Source organism: Lolium perenne, chromosome 6, assembly GCF_019359855.2.
Source record: "Lolium perenne isolate Kyuss_39 chromosome 6, Kyuss_2.0, whole genome shotgun sequence".
In the NCBI taxonomy this organism is placed as follows: domain Eukaryota; kingdom Viridiplantae; phylum Streptophyta; class Magnoliopsida; order Poales; family Poaceae; genus Lolium; species Lolium perenne.
This window is the reverse complement of record NC_067249.2, coordinates 253,126,054-253,139,848: the sequence shown is the minus strand read 5'-3', so window position 1 is coordinate 253,139,848 and position 13,795 is coordinate 253,126,054. Positions and strand designations below refer to the sequence as shown.

General features: G+C 47.4%; 1 long non-coding RNA gene across 6 annotated transcripts; it reads right to left on the bottom strand.

Moving 5' to 3' along the window:
• Nucleotides 1-1,866: 1,866 nt before the first annotated feature.
• LOC127305176 (uncharacterized) lies at nt 1,867-13,027 on the bottom strand. 6 transcript variants are annotated; one of them, XR_011746177.1, is made up of 9 exons: nt 12,378-13,027; nt 11,844-12,106; nt 9,657-9,936; nt 9,378-9,524; nt 8,534-8,839; nt 8,237-8,423; nt 2,420-2,543; nt 2,141-2,322; nt 1,867-2,052 (listed from the first exon to the last, which is right to left on the bottom strand). It is a non-coding gene; the product is annotated as an uncharacterized lncRNA (long non-coding RNA). The 6 variants fall into 6 exon arrangements; XR_007853719.2 differs by having other exon boundaries at nt 9,605-9,846; XR_007853721.2 differs by having other exon boundaries at nt 9,317-9,524; nt 9,657-9,846.
• Between the last annotated feature and the right edge of the window lie 768 nt (nt 13,028-13,795).

Genomic DNA, 13,795 nt, shown 5'->3' with positions numbered 1-13,795 from the left:
ATAACCTGAAAGTGGACTATTTAGGCATAGATGCATGCTGGATAGCGGTCTATGTACTTTGTCGTAATGCCCTGATTAAATCTCATAGTACTCATCATGATATATATATGTGCATTGTTATGCCTTCTTTATTTGTCAATTGCCCAACTGTAATTCGTTCACCCAACATGCTATTTATCTTATGGGAGAGACACCACTAGTGAACTGTGGACCCCGGTCCATCCTTTACATCTCAAATACAATCTACTGCAATTGTTCTTTACTGTTCTTCGCAAACAAACACCATCTTCCACACTATACGGTTAATCCTTTGTTTACAGCAAGTCGGTGAGATTGACAACCTCACTGTTACGTTGAGGCAAAGTACTTTGATTGTGTTGTGCAAGTTCCACGTTGGCGCCGGAATCCCTGGTGTTGCGCCGCACTTCTTCGCTGCCATCAACCTTCAACGTGCTTCTGGGCTCCTACTGGTTCGATAAACCTTGGTTTCTTACTGAGGGAAAACTTGCTACTGTACGCATCACACCTTCCTCTTGGGGTTCCCAACGGACGTGTGTTAACTGCACGCATCACTTCCTGACGGGCCGGCACCGTCGTTGCGTCGCTCCGTCGCCTGCTTCTCCGCCGCCTCCCGCGCGGCCGCTATGGCTCGGTGCGCCGCCGCGTCTTCTTGCAGGCACTGCTCCAGCCTCGCGTTGGCGGCGTCGTCCTTCAGCGTCTCGAAAGACTCGATGATGGCCCTCTGCTCCGCCGCCTTCTCCTCCGGCATAGGCGCATCAGGGTCATCGGAGGACCAAGATATCTCCGAGTCGGAGTCCTCTGCTGCAGCGGCGGCCGCTAGCCTGCGCTGCTTCAGCTCGGCGTCGACCGCCGCATGGGCCGCCCGCTCCTCCTCTGCTTCCTTCTCCGCTTCAGCCAGGGCCGCCGCGTCCCTGACCGGGTGGAGGAGGTCGGTGCTGTCTTCGGAGTCGAACTCCTCGTCGGAGCTCGAGGCCGGGGGAGGTGGAGTGGGAGGTGAAGGTGGAGGTGGAGGCGCGGCAGCCTGGCCGCGATCGGCGCTGCTCATGGTGGATCTGCTGGAGGCTGAGCAGAAGCAGCGCTACGGCAGCGGCGGCTAGGATTTGAGGTGGAGATGAGATGCTCGCGCCCCTGTTTATATAGGTCGGAGGCAGGCGACGGCCGCGCCACGCGTGGCATCGCCATTACTACGTGCGCAGAGGTAGGCGACGGCCGCGCGGCATGCGAGGCATCGCCATTTACGCGGCCGCAGACTGCCGAAGCGACGCCTCGGTGCCAGTACTGGCGGAGAAGACGCATCGACGCAGGGTCGCTGCCAGGCGGGCCAGACAAAACGTCCGCCAGACGTGAGCGGACACTTTCCGCGTCCGTCGAGCGTCTGCCAGAGAGGCATCCCAGGCGCATATTTGGGCCAGGTTTACATCTCCGCGGACGGCCCGGTCACTTTGCGTCGCCCCGCTTGAACGCATTTCCGATCACGGCGGACGAAAACGGTCGCTCAACAACCATTTGCGTCGCGCCGCTGGAGATGCCCTTACTACCTTAATTGGGCATGGTCGTCCGCACATATGATTGGTAGCGCATGACTACAGTTGTTGCATCACAAACCTGGTCGAACTTGCTTCCTCCAAAAGAAAAAGAAAAGAAAAAGGAAACTTAAATTGCCGAAAGAAAAGGAAACTTAAATTGCCGCTCTATGCACGATCTGGTTGGTCCTTTGGGTGAATTAATTATTGTTGCTAACCTTACCATATCAATCAACTTATTCGATATTACTTCGCATGCAATTTTGACAGAAACTATAATCTGTCTACACATTTCAGACATTTTGTTGTAATAACGACTGGAGAACAAAATATAAGCTTCATTTTAGATGACCGTAATTCCACAAGAAACACAAGTAGGTTCAGGTCAATCAAAAATGCAGATTTTTAAAGAATATACACCAGAAATTGCATATTGGTGTACTGAAGTTCTTTCCATCTTTCCTACATTTGATGTAGACATCCATCAATCCGTCCTAAACCAGACTGTCTGCGACGGCAAATACAAAGGGATAAAAACTTGAATAAATAGGATGAGCATAAGTTCAAGCTGAACAAGAGATCCCTTTTGTTGTTACCTGAAGGACACCGGGACCAGGAAGAACTCCATGTCAACATTGCTGGGAGGGAGGTTTAGGATTACAGGGAACAACATTGGCGGTGTGGCAGTCAATGTAATCCCTGCCACGCCGGGTCTCCTCCCAAATCTAGGGTGCAGCGCCTTGACCATGATAAGTTATTGAAATGCTCATGTATTTTTCTAGAAGCACAAACAATGGGCAGAATAAAATATCTTAAGAAAACTACCATAAACAAAAGACGCAAAGGATAAAGTGAACTGAAGATGAGTGCAATACCTCGAGGAAATCATTGAATTCCACTTGTATTCAAGGAGCTTTCTTACCGGAAGCTTCACGAAATAAGTGGACCAGAACAAAAACGCCCACGGCAATGTAGCTATAAGCAAAACTGATGGCTCCACTGATCCAGTCATTACACAAACTAGATCATAGAAGCGCGCGTTGCCGCGCCCGTCCATCCTATATAAAAATAACAGTAGAAATACTTGACAAAGTTTGGCGGTTAAAAAATTTATTATTAATAAGAACTCAAATTAAAATACCATGATACAACCGGTATGCTCACATGGTTCGCTTTCCGTTTTAAATTCATGAGAAGAATGATAAGAGATGATTACAAAAATGAATACGACTCCACCCTAGTTTTTAGTAAACATCAAGAGCATCCGCCATCACCACTATTTAGTGCGTACGGACCCTTCTATAACTTTAATCAGGCCTCGAAACCTAATAGCTTGTATGCTCAATGCAAAATTGTGGCTACCAGAGATAGGAATTCAATACGTTTTTTTTTGCAGCATAGTGCCCAACTTTTTTCGGAATTTAGTTATTTTCACTATTGTATGGAGATTTTCAGAAGTGCATAAAATTAAACATGGCATATACTCCAAACCCAACAAATATAGTTTCGAAAGAACATATCAAAAATTATATTAGTGTGAGATGATATGGTGCGAGATAATATCTCCAATGGAGAACATACATATGCTTGGGTCTTTGGTAGCAGAATATTAACTGGCCTATAGAATTAATAACTTCATTTTGTAATCAGCCCAAACATCATGTTGAAACCACAATGGAGAAACTACATAACTGATATACAATGTACTCAGAAGCATGAAACTCATACCGAGATTTTACCAAGTTTGAGAAGGTCGTAGCAATCAATCTCGATGGTCATTGGCTTGATATGCTGCACGACAAAGCTGGCAGCCTCCCAGTCTGCAAGGGCCTCATATTCTTCACCATCTCTACACTTTGTAAGAATATGCGAGGCAGTAAAAATCACCATCAATGATCAATCGACACTATTCCAACTCTAGCTTCGGCTGTCTCAGAATAGAACTGTTTTCAAAATGAATTTTCACAAACCCAAGATTTCGGTTTTGACCAGAAAAAACTTTCTTGTATTGGTAGAACAGCAACAATTTATGATTGAGTTAGTTTCCGTAATAACTTCTACCCTTCCATAACATTCTATTGTGGTCAGATTTGCATTAGCCCAACGCCATACTTGAGGATGAATTGAAGCAATGCCTTCAGCCTCTTTGACAAAAACAAATTGTTGCGCACATGCCAACTCTGCCACATATAACAAGTAATGAAATACCTCAACAGGGAGTTGATACAGAATTAAAGAGCCAAGTCCGTACCGGAATCCTGCACAACCCAGTATAGCGGTAATTTCGTCTCTTAAGCATAGCCATCCTCAAGTCAGCAGCATGGATGTGGCCACCAAATGATAGGATGATATACATCCTCATCATAGAAACCACATAAATCGCATGTAGATATCCTCTCAAGCATCAGTTTCAGTCCGTTGTGTTGGTACTGAACCCATTTATGAAAACAAGAATCAAGCTAATAACAGTTTACTACAGTGGTAGTATACACAAACCACAAGAAATGCTGAAATTTGTAGACAACTACTGTTGGAACTAATCTTGTTAGTTAGTAGTTTATGATGTTAGAGCTAGCTGTATGCATGTCAACATGGCGTAGCGGCCGGAACAACAGCACAAAGAGTTAGTGTGTGCGCGTGAGTGGATCGGCAAGTCAGGAGATGAGTGCATGATGCATTGCTAGTTTACTTAGTCAAGAGTTATGTGTTTAGTTAGTGGCAGGCTACATGCATGGATCAAGATAGCCGAGCTGTGTGGCCGTTGCGTGAGCCGTGAGGATCGGTCTGCAAGTGCTAAACGTGTGGCTAGTTAGTGGAGTCATTAGTGGAGCATGTAGTTAGTGGGTTAGTGGCTGCGCATTAGCCGTGTGTGTTTGGCTATATAAGCCACTGTAACCAGCCGAGTTGAGTTGTGGAGTGGAATACAGAAAAAGCACTATGTGCGTGTGCTGAAACTATTCGTGTGTATGTGTGCATCTTCTCCACCATGTTAACGTGTGTGTCTGGGGCAAAACCATCATTTTGGTATCAGAGCCTCGTGCGATCGAGGTCGGAGTCTCCATCATCGTCAAGCTGCGTCACGAGCGATGGAGGAAGGTATGCTGCCCGGTAAGTTGCGTCATCGGCGGCAAGGAGGTGATGGCCAAGGTGCGGAGGCCATTACCGCGAGAAGTTCATCGTCCATGTCCGAGTCGTCGACAAGGTGCGTCATCGGCGGCAACATGGAGGAAGTCACCGGCGAGTTGCGGCACCGGCCGGTGGCGAACATGGAGGCGAGCCACCGGCGAGGTGCGGCACCGGCGGCGAACTTGCGGCATCGAGTGTGTCATGGCGGCACGCTCGTGGTGAGGGCTTAGGAGGTGCGTCTCTCGGCGAGGCCAGCGGCGACCAACAATCGGCGTGCAAGATGGCATTGGCGGCCATCTGCGAGGTGCACCGTTGACATCGACGTCCATGGGCTTCAAGAGAGAAATAAGGACAACAAGATTAGGGAGGTGATTGTTGGAACTAATCTTGTTAGTTAGTAGTTTATGATGTTAGAGCTAGCTGTATGCATGTCAACATGGCGTAGCGGCCGGAACAACAGCACAAAGAGTTAGTGTGTGCGCGTGAGTGGATCGGCAAGTCAGGAGATGAGTGCATGATGCATTGCTAGTTTACTTAGTCAAGAGTTATGTGTTTAGTTAGTGGCAGGCTACATGCATGGATCAAGATAGCCGAGCTGTGTGGCCGTTGCGTGAGCCGTGAGGATCGGTCTGCAAGTGCTAAACGTGTGGCTAGTTAGTGGAGTCATTAGTGGAGCATGTAGTTAGTGGGTTAGTGGCTGCGCATTAGCCGTGTGTGTTTGGCTATATAAGCCACTGTAACCAGCCGAGTTGAGTTGTGGAGTGGAATACAGAAAAAGCACTATGTGCGTGTGCTGAAACTATTCGTGTGTATGTGTGCATCTTCTCCACCATGTTAACGTGTGTGTCTGGGGCAAAACCATCAACTACTGTGTCCAAAAGACCACAAAACAAAATGCTATAGGAGAACCATGTACACTCCAGTAATAAATATTAACAATTAGAGAGTGAACAAATATAATGTATGTGAGCAATCATGTGCAATGTATTACTATTTGAGATCCAAAAATAAAAAAGGACACCATGTTTAATTTTATGTTGAACCAACTCTAGCTTGTAGCCATATGTTAAGCAAAAAAACATTTGTTCGACAAGATGCAAATTATGCATGGGTAAAACAAACGAAATTGTTTTTCCTAATGGAAAAAGGTGCAACTATGAAACTGATTTCATACAGTAAACACACAACTTTTGGTTAAAAACAACTTTATTTTTTTAGCATATATAAGATCCAAATTTGATATTCGCTTATGTAGAATATGTTAATTTTACATAAATGAGTATTGAGGTGTGGGTAACTACAAAGGCTTCACTGAAAATTTAGTTGGCTCTGTTCAACAGATGACTCGGCACATGTTTTCTGTAAAAGCATTAACTATGACTTCCTTATGTAGAAGGCCGTTAAAATTAGAAAATATAAGGAACATTAGAAAGAAATAACTCAAACATTGTCGACTATCTGGGACCATTATAAAATAGTGTGGCCACACATGTGACTGTTAAAGATAGTCGAATAATTTCCATTTTCAATAAGATTGCTTTTCTTCTTCAATTATTCTACCATCTGCTATGTATATCACATATCACTAAGTAAGAGACAGAAATATATGTATGTTTTGGTATCTGTTGGGATTTCATGTTTGACAGTGTACCTTCGACGCGTTTTCTCTTCAGTTGAACATGAACTAATAATTATTTGGCTATCTTTTCCACAAGTGGAGATTCATTCTATTAGTACAAATGAACAAACATTCGATATTGTGTAGTATAACTGTTCCTAACAGGGACCTCCTGCAGATGTAGATACCCTGCACCAAGAAAAAAAAAGTTGAGGCCCATTAATTACCATGATTAATTTTCTTTGCACCGGACCAGATAAGGGCTCCAAATGCGCGAGTGTCCCTTCTGATAAGAACAAACATTTCCATTTCTTCTCAGCAGAAATAAGAATACTAAAATATCAGCCCAAACTCTTCACACAAAATCCATGGCAGCGTCGCCAAACTTTATTTTGTTTTTTCGAATTCTCCAACTGCAAGAACAAAACATATTAGCCTGTAGAAAGCACAACAATTATCGTTGATGGATGAAAGAAAACGACTACGTCCATGGGTAAGTGGAAGCGGGGCTATCAAGATGATATAAGTTTACCCGAAATTAAACTCTAGGACCATACCTTGGAAGTTTGAACTTTGTCATATATCATATACGTAGTACCGGACAGTAGGTGCAGTATCTGTAACCGTAGCAAAATAGTATGGCTACATGGAAATGAGCAAGCCTGAGAATTTAAGGAATTTGTTAGAAGAAGCCTTAAACACTAAGTATTACCATGACAAATGCGCTTGAATCTTGGGCGACCACTGACGTACACATTCCATTTGGAAGAGCTCTCCTACGGTTACTTTGACATAATCATAACATTAAATTTGTTGCAACCTTTTTTTGCAATTAAACACAATTCTAACCGCACAAGATCAGTAAGAGAGCTTAGTTTTGAAGCTAAGTTCACAATATTTTTTTGCGACAATGTTTGCAAGAAATAAGAGAGGAGTAATTCGGGAGAGAGAAGTTATACAGTAAATTCGTTGCCCTTCCATCCATGAGGATCCTGACTTTTGTACTTTGAAGATTACAAGGTGGTCCTCATGTTGTTGTCCATCCAGAAGGAAGAATGTACGATCGTATTGAGTGGGGGCACGGTTCGAGGGGAGGATGGGGCGTTGCAGAGGAGGATACCTGGCAGAAGTTGCCCAAGCCTATGGCGGTTGATGAGCTCGAAGAGACGCGGACTCGTAGACGCGTGACTGCTCGCCGCGGGCCCGTCGCCATCCCTAGACGAAGCGATGAGTACAGGAATCCCCTCCATGAGATCCCAATCCGCTGCCTGCGCGCAATCCACACCGTGCCGGGCTCGGAGAAGAACGGCACAAATCTAAAGCCACGGAAAACGTAGCGAGAACGGCAACCAGCAGACGTACAACGTTGCTAGCGTGGCCTTGCCGGTTTCTCCGTCGGAGCGAATCGATTGCGGAGGTATAGCGTTGATGAGGCGTGAGGGACGGGGAACGACGGTGAAGTCAGGAGTCAGGAGAGAGCAAAGGATTTATTCCTTTTTACCGGATGCTACGTTGAGGAACAAAAGAACAGAATGACCAGTCAAGCAGCCACGGCCCATGTAATGATTCCCGGCCCAGAAGTAGCTTAACTCGACCTGCGGAGTAGCAGCCCAGAAATGATGGGCTGGCCCATCTAGCGAGATTCGACGAACGAAACAAGATTAGCGATGCCGCGGGATTAGGAAGCTGATTTGGAGTGTCGGATGAACAGATCTGACGGTTCAGGACTCTAAATCGCTGAGAGAGGCCCTAGCTAGGTGAGTTTTACTATTTACTAATAACTCATGAACAAGTGCTGACAAAAAATCAGAACGCGCATATTTCCAAAGTTGTTCTTCGCATAAGCACCACAATTGTGACCAACATACATGACTAAAGATCTTGAATGCTTTAGTGTAATATGTAGAAAAAATGCCTTAGCAGGGTAAACCATCTTGTAGATGCTTACCTTTTCTATGAAGTTCAGAGTACAGAACGTCGACAGTGCAAAATAATGTGGTACGAATAGGGCAAAACTTCAGATACCATGTTTCAACTCGTCTGCATCTAGTGAAAAAAATCAATTGCACAAAAAATCAGACCACGCGGTAAATGGTTTGATTGCTGCAGATTTCCTAAACCGGAACAGAATTAACCTGCAATATGAGAAAATGGATTCGATGAGAGAGAGAGAGAGAGAGAGAGAGAGAGGCCCCATGGGAGATGATTGGTATGGGCAGCCACGTTCGCATATGGTCCTTTCTACCTTCGAGAGATGACCTCCCGGTGGAGAAAAACAATGCGGTGGCGACAACCTCCTGGTCTAGGTAGGGTGCGTCGGGGTCAGCTGCAAGACAGGCGTCATTAGCGGCTTGCGTCGTGGTCGGTAGTAAGTCTCGGCAGACAGGTGTCGACGGCGGCAAGTCCCTAGTGCAGCCAAGCGGGCAATATGGAGAGTTCCTAGTGCAGGAAGGCGGTCTACGCCGGTGTGTACCCGGGAATACAAACAAACACATCGCTTATATATGAGCACTGGCTAATGGTAGACACATCCGTAAATAGCTGGCTGGTCCTGCAAAGAAATTAAACATCATCATGCACACTGACTAAGATATAAATGCATGCAAATATATATTATAGAGAAGTTGTGAGTATTTTAATGAATACATACCATTCAAATTAAGCATGTGGATTTGATATTTAAATTCTAGCCTCTACAGAGAAGGAACATTTTAGCAGGCTTTGTGTTGGATGATTAGCATAAGCAGGCAAGCACCATTTGATTATAATTTTGTTGAGCTATCTGTATTTGGTTAGCGCGCGTATTTGTCCTACGACTGTATTGTATATTTTCACTGTGAAAAAATGATAATGGACAGAAAAAAAAACATCCCAGCTAATTGCGCACAATATGTCTAGTGGAGACGCATCAATGCTGAAATAAATGCAACCTTTTATAACTTATGTCATTAGGTGTACTGAAATAAAAACAGAAAAAGAAACCAAATGACAAATCACCACATGATTCCATTTCTCATGCACCACCTACCTCAGAAACTAAAAATGTGCTGCCTTTTGTAGATTATTATTACTCCAATGATTATTTTTACCTTTAAAATAAATTTGTTGCATGATTTTCTAACTTTTGGGCTGGCATCTCCTGACCAAACAAGCTCTAGCACATGAATGTATATGTTCCAATGTCTATATGCGACAGAAGAGCAAACATGTGCTTCTATACCAACATGATCCATGACCTGCATGAGTATGATACTTTTAGCACCAATAGCCCTCTTGGACAATAAATCAAGTGGAAATTTGTAGGTCATAATTCCACCTGTAGTGTGTGGAAGCACAACAGATCATATGTGAAAACCATCGCCACTTACAGTCAAATTCTTCCTCGTATGCTACTCTAGCCATGTGTGCTTGATCAGATTGATGTTGTTTTGATCCAACTCTTCTCTTGGGGCAAGCTGGCGGACTGATTTTGCAGAGGACCAAGAACCTCCAATTCCCCTCCTGCTGACTCCAGCATGGAAACAAAAGTAATCCAAACCGAGCACTTCCCGTATGTGCCTGCCCATACAATTATGGTTCAAATTATTGAAACATAGCCCGGCTTCCATGCCTTGCAATTGCCATGTTTTCTTTCGGCACAACAACATCCTGCACCAGACAAAAAGATATTCAGTTTCCATCAAATTGCTGCATCACTAAATGAAGTCAAATGTAGAACTAATTTCTAGATCCACCACATTTTCTGTTCTGCGTTCAGCAACAGATTGATTTCTCTAAACGGCAGAATACAGTGATGGCAGTCTGGAGTCTACACATAGTTCCATAAAAAAATCAGTAAAAACTACAATAATATGAAGAGCAACATTTTGAAGACCTCATGAAGAAAGAGCAGTCTCGTATACTACTCTAGCCATAGTGGGTCAGCATCCATATGGCACAACCCAATTTTTTTACAACAGGTTAGGGGAAAGAAATATTTCAGCATTGAGCGATTCTAAATAGGAGTACATGACAATAACAAGCTTACCTCTTCATCCACCCGAGAGACTCTGGATCCAGAGTGTGCTAAGAGCATCCCCAGCCGTTGGGGCTCCCCAGGCCGAAATCCGGCGCTATTTAGCGCCGGATGGATGTATTTTTTGGCCTGGGAGGCCCATTTTCCCAGTGGCGAGCCCATGGTCGCCTTCACCCACCGCGTGCATAGCGACGGTGTCGCCGGGAAGGGCAACCGTCGGAGTGCCCTCGTCGCTTTGAACCGCCGTAATAATGGTCCGCAAAGTGGTCTGGAGAGCCCAAACGACTCGTCGGGAACGGTCGAAGTAGCCTCGACGCGAGAACCGCCGTAATGGAGCATGAACTCCGCGGAAGAGCAACCGCCGCTCTCTTCGTCGAGAGACCTACATATACGGTTTCCAACGGCCGACGCCATTCATCTATTCTCTCCTCACCATCTTCTGTCAACCATGAGCGATCGCTCTTGGCCATCGGACACCGACAGCGAGGGGAAGGCGCCTGGATGGCGCCATTGGTGGGATCCAGCTGCATCGTCCAGCAGCGACGATTCCCCCCCCCCCCCCCCCCGCCGGCCAGCGAGGACGAATGGGATGACGACGAGGAGGAGGACGAAGAGGCCGAGGAGCAGACCGAGGAGCAGGCCGAGGAAGAGACCGAGGAAGAGGAGGAGAAGCAGGAGGAGGAGGAGGAGGACGAAGAGGCTGATGAGGATGACGACGAGGAGGACTCAACTTCCTCCGACGAGGAGGTGACGAGCCGGAAGCGTCGCCGCCACGACGATGAGGCGGGGCCATCTAGGAAGAAGAAATAGTTAAAGTTTGTTTTAAAGTTTTTATATGTATTTTTATGTTTGTTCGAATTATATATAATTTGTCTATGTTGCACCACTTGAGAGTTCAAAGCTTTCGTTCGACGATGGTATTGCCGTAGATCGGGAAGACGAGGGTAGTGCCGTAGATCGGGAAGACGAGGGTATTGCCGTAGAAACCCATGCCATTGTCGCCGACAGGTCGGGGCCACCAAACGGTTCCCGCGATTTTCTCTCATCCGGAGTCCCCGAGCGCTCCCCGGGGGGCCGGGGATGGCCTGGGCTCTCCGGACGGATGAAAGGCCTAATCCGGACGAAAACGAGGAACCGGGGGCGCGACTGGACCGTTTTCGTCCATCCGGATGACAAATCGCCGTCCTGGGGGCCTCGTCGGGGAGACAGCTGGAGATGCTCTAAGGATCCTCTCCTTGGACCTCTTCTTCAATGTCACTGTTGTTTTTGCGGGCAAGCACGCCACCTGACTCGATTCCCATTTCACACAATCTACCTGTAATTCTACTCAGTTTACCCAACTTTGTTGTTTTCTGTAGCAACCCCAGTCGAGTCTATCCAGGACAGAGTCGAGGCGATGGCTCTCCCGTTCCTTGTAATCCTTCCTACCCGGTTTGCGTGTCGTGGTCAAAGTAGAAAAGCATGGTAACGCATATCAGGAGAGGGTGGCAGAGGTCCATGAGAGGGGAAGAAGGGGATTGTCGAGAAGCATGGGAACTACCTCATTAAGGCGGAAGCTGTGGAGGACGCCGCACCTGATGGTCAGTTTGCGCCGCTGCAGCCCGTTGCGTCGAAGATGGAGTGAGATGGCGTCGACCTCGGGAAGCATTGAGGTTCGCGACCCACGGCAAGGGATGGCGCTCAGATCCGTCAATCTCTCCACGGCTTCCCCCTCCCCTTTTTTTTTGCTTTTTGAACATATCAACGCATTAGGTCTTGACCTTCTTGTGCTCCATCTCCGCGGCGGGGCACCAAACGACGAGCCTGAGCAGAACCACAACGACATTAAGCAACTTGAAAGGAATGAATCTGTGTTTTATTTTCATTTTGAAAATAAATGAATGAATGGACGCAATGATTCCCAAGTTACATCATTCGGGAAGTAGAGATTTCTGCGGGTAATCTAAATAAGACAAATTTTCCATGTCGATTAACTAACAAAATTAACTAATGCAAGGCAGAGCAGAGCCAGATGAACAACACATTCATTCATCGTCAGCACGGAACAGAGCATAAGAGAAGAGCGGGGCCTTACCGAGCGAGGGAGGCCAACTGCCGCATCTTGCCAGACCTGGGTAGCCTTCCCCGCCGCTTCTCGGGGCCAGGGGCTGGCACCACGACGAGGGCGGTGGAGGGCTGAGACAGCGATGGCGAGGGGCGCAACCCGTCTGGCTTGTACCTGCAGGGCCTCCCCCGCCTCTTCATGGCCAGGTCCTCGTGGCTCCTATTTCCCCTTTTGCGCCGGAGACAGAGCGATGCTGATGCTCGGGCATGGGCTGCAAGATCTCGTTTTGGAGCCCTTCCCATGCGCGTGGGAAATGTGATGGTCGAGCCCCATCTAGAACGCGAACGAGCCGGCAGGGGCGGCGTCAGGATGGTTGTTCCGGCAGTCTTCAATGGGAGGAGGATTGAAGGGCGGTTGGGTTCCGGCAGAGGAGGAGGGGCTAGGGCGATGGTGGATGGAGTAGGAAAGACCGCGCACCCAGCACCGCCTCCATAGTGAACCCCGAGCACCGGGCCGCACTCGTCGCAGGAGATCTCGCGTGCCGCCGCCGTCTTCGGACTCGCTCGCCTGGATCATTTGAGAGAAAGGATGGACTCAGGGGGAGAATCGGCGACATCGACGGGAACCCTAAGGCGAGAGAAAAATACCGTAGATGGGGCAAGGGAGAAATGACAGAGAGGGGATAGGTGAGAGCGTTCCGTCACAGCGCGATGTGCAAGGCCGATCGGACGAACTGGGTGCGTGCGGGCTCAGGGGGGACGATTGGACGGACAAGATGCTTTCAATGACGACCATCAAAGTGCGTTGAGTGTCAAACGACCAACTCCCATTTAATAGTAAAGAAGAGCACGTACTACATGGCAGTTAATCTTCATACTCTGATGATACCTAACGCGCTCTCAGGCGATTAGGGTTTGCTCCTACCACTCCGGTGATCTCACGATCTCCGGCGAGAGGGGAGTCAGTTTCTAGCCATCACCCGATCTACCTCCTTCCCTACGCGTTCCCTACTCGGGCTGACCAAGGGGCCGACCTGGTTCGGCTTCTCGGCCTTGGTAGTGGTCTGCGCTTTTGGGCAAGGTTTGGAGATCGGATCATGGCGGTGGAAAAAGATGGAGGAGGACCGAGCTAGACAGTGCACGACGCTAGCAGGGAACCATCGCTGGATGAACTGCTACGTAGTCTCAACCTGCGAGGGGAGGACATCGAGGGTCTGTTCGTCGCAAAGAGCGAGGTGGAGATCTTGAAGGAGGAGAAGAAGTGGATGTCGGTGATACGTGTGTTGACGTTGAAGCCGTTCAGTGCTGCATCTCTGAAGCAGACGCTACAGTTTGCATGGGCGCCGGCACAAGAGGTGAATTTCAGGGACGTGGAGGAAAATAGATTCCTGGTTCAGGCAAACTGCCTTGGAGACTGGAAGCGGATCACGGAGCAAGGTCCTTGGATCT